A 3,926-nucleotide genomic window follows, 5' to 3' on the forward strand; every position below is an offset into this window, starting at 1 on the left:
CACGCACGCACGCACACACACAACAACAACTTCATCGTCATCATCATCATCATCATTATCATCGTCAACATCATTATCATCAATCATTTGGCAGAACAAAATGTATAGAGGTTAGTGTTAGCAATGCATTCTTGCTTCGGGAATAGAAACAGCTTCAGAATGTAACTGTTCGTGACAACAGATATTTGCGAAGCTGCGATTTGAAGTGTTTAATCGTGCTTGACCCCTTTATCTCACATGGAAGCGAATTGCAAATTGTTGAGCCCGAAAACGCTAAACTGGTTTGTTATAAATCAGTACGAGGTAGTGGGGAAATTAATTTGTTTGAGCCATATCTGTCTGTTGCTTTCTGAAATAATGATCGCATGTATTGTGGGGTCTCGTTTATTTGTATCTTAAACATTAAAATCGCCTTATTAAATAATAACTGATCTTTAAGTGATACAAAATTAAGGCTGCTAAGCTTTTGATCTGTCATGTTTGCGGACCCGGCATGATAAGTTTAGCTGCGCGACGGTGAAGAGAATTTTCTTTTTTCAAGTGAACATGCATCTACAACCATCCCAAAGTATAGATGCATAATTCAGATGAGGTAAAATTTGACCAAAATAAAACAACTTGAGTGCTGAGGTATCAGCGTAATGCTTTAATTTGGAGAGAAGGAACACATTCAGTTTTTAGATAAGGTATTGGTAACACGGTTGAGGTGGGACTGCCACTAGAGAGAGAGAGAGAGAGAGAGAGAGAGAGAGAGAGAGAGAGAGAGAGAGAGAGAGAGAGAGAGAGAGAGAGAGAGAGAGAGAGATCAAATTGTACAAACGAGCTTTTTATTTCAACCAGCCTAACCACATATATAGCCTAGGCCTACTCGTATACACGGACATTCACGTGGATAAAAAGGAGAAAATCAAATCATGGGAATATGTAGGCTACACACACAAAATGGCTTTACACGAACACTTCGCGTAAAATATGTAGGGCAGTTCTGAAAAATTACTGAATATACATGCTCTTGAGCAAATGTGTTATGGAAACTTGGAGTTTTAATATAATGAACCATTGATGCCATGGACAAATATACAATACAAATCAAGTGGATTCACGAATTGCAATGCCTTTCGAGCACAGTCCTCAACCAGTCAAGGCACTGCATTCCCCCAGCGAAGGACAAATCGGCCATCTCTCTCACACCCACACAGACGCATTACACCCCCCCCCCCGACACACACATACATACACGCGTACACACACACACTGACAACACCGTGCACACACGTTTCAATATGTCTGTCTGCCTGTCTGTCCACGCCGGCTTACACTGACACAGACACAGACAGTGAGACACACACACACACACACACACACACACACGACACACACACACACACACACACACACACACACACACACACACACACACGCACGCACGCACACCCGGCCACACATACACACACACCCCCACATACACACACACACACACACACACGCATTTTACTGTTAGAAAAGAAACAGAGATTGAGATCAAGTTCCAATCTGGTAACCATATGCTAAAAACTTACGCGTAAGCCTCGACCGTGTGATGATAAGTCATGGTGATTATGAAATACGAGAACAATAACACGCATTGAAAACGGAATGTTACGGAAACATTTATAACTTTACGATCGTAACTTCATGAACCCGGTAACTCGTGTTGATCATCGCGCGGGACACACAAGCAAGCATAGGCTTTGACACAGACAGACATACGGACACTGACACATAATTAAAAAAAAAAAAAAAGCCCACCAAAACAACAACAACCAAAGGTTAGTTATTGAAACGTTTATTTTATATTTAGTTTAAATCTAATACTAATTTTGATTCTAAAAATGGCAAAATGCAAAATGCGATATTGGAACGTTTAACTTTTGACAAAATATAAACATGAGTTTTTGGACGCTTACACAGACAGACAGTTTGGCAGACATGAACCGCTGACAGTCACAAGAAAAGGCATGTGCATACAGAGACAGACAGAAAGACAGACAGACAGACAGACAGACACTGACACAGGCATGACATTTACGGAATCAGTCCCTGACAGGCATGACCAAAGGCACTGATTGGTACAAGACACTAAATAGACAGACGGACACTGACAGACAGTCGGACTGATACGGACCACTGACAACAGGCATTGGCACAGACAAAAAGACATTGAGACAGGCTGACTGAGCCTGACTGTCAAAGCCGGCCGACTCAGTGACACAGAAAGACAGTGGGACATACTATACGCAAACTGAAGGCATTGACACAGAAAGACAGTGGGACATATACACACGCAAAGGCATTGACACAGAAAGACAGTGGGACATATACACACGCAAAGGCATCGACACAGAAAGACAGTGGGACATATACACACGCAAACTTGAAGGCCATTGACACAGAGAGACGTAGGTCGCATGGTCGCACTGACACTGACACAGAGAGATGTAGGTCGCATGGTCGCACTGACACTGACACAGAGAGACGTAGGTCGCATGGTCGCACTGACACAGAGACTGAGACGTAGGTCGCATGGTCGCACTGACACTGACACATAGAGACGTAGATCGCATGGTCGCACTGACACAGAGAGACGTAGGTCGCAAGGTCGCACTGACACTGACACAGAGAGACGTAGGTCGCATGGTCGCACTGACACTGACACAGAGAGACGTAGGTCGCATGGTCGCACTGACACTGACACAGAGAGACGTAGGTCGCAAGGTCGCACTGACACTGACACAGAGAGACGTAGGTCGCATGGACTGACACTGACACAGAGAGACGTAGGTCGCATGGTCGCACTGACACTGACACAGACTCGGAAACCGTCGTAGGTCGCAAGGTCGCACTGACCCTGACACAGACTAAGAGACGTAGGTCGCATGGTCGCACTGACACTGACACAGAGAGACGTAGGTCGCATGGTCGCACTGACACAGAGAGACGTAGGTCGCATGGTCGCACTAACACAGAGAGACGTAGGTCGCATGGTCGCACTGACACAGAGAGACGTAGGTCGCATGGTCGCACTGACACTGACACAGCAACACGCAGACACAGCCAGCCACTGATGTAGTAGCCTAACAGCTATATAGCCTGTCGTCAGACACGGACACAGCATCAGTCAGTTAGTCAGGCTGCCATGAAGCAAAACAGACAACTTCACATGCACTTAAAATAACACTGAAGGACACACACAGACCAGACATAGAAACACGGCACAAACACACAGACACACAGACAGACACACACAACACGACACCATCACATGTAAATGCGGACACCGTGGCCGGCGGACCAAGACACGTACAGTCAGCTAGCTAACCGGCACAGAAAACAACAATCAGGCCGGTTACTGTCTAGAAGACACACAGCCAGACACGCAGACACACCGACAGACAAAAACGCCGGATCGGAAGAGAGAATGTAATTGATCATAATTATTCTCTTCAAGTCCAAAGACTGACAACACCCTCGAAAACCGAAAGTACGGAAATCTATTATTAGTCGTAAATTTATGTGTACAATTTCTCCTCCTTCGGGATTTTAAGCTCTTACAAATGACGTTTTTAAATGAGCTATTTTTGTCCAGCTTAGAAAGGCATATATATCTAATTGTATGAACTCTACCATTATAGCGACCGGCACGGTTGGCCGCCTAGTGGTAAGGCGTCCACCCCGGGCCGTGACTGATGGGAGGTCGTGGGTTCGAACCCCGGCCGGGTCATACCTAAGACTTTAAAATTGGCAATCTAGTGGCTGCTCCGCCTGGCGTCTGGCATTATGGGGTTAGTGCTAGGACTGCCGGTTGGTCCGGTGTCAAAATAATGTGACTGGGTGAGATATGAAGCCTGTGCTGCGACTTCTGTCTTGTGTGTGGCGCAGCACCGCCC

Source organism: Littorina saxatilis, linkage group LG2 (assembly GCF_037325665.1).
Source record: "Littorina saxatilis isolate snail1 linkage group LG2, US_GU_Lsax_2.0, whole genome shotgun sequence".
Classification (NCBI taxonomy): Eukaryota; Metazoa; Mollusca; class Gastropoda; order Littorinimorpha; family Littorinidae; genus Littorina; species Littorina saxatilis.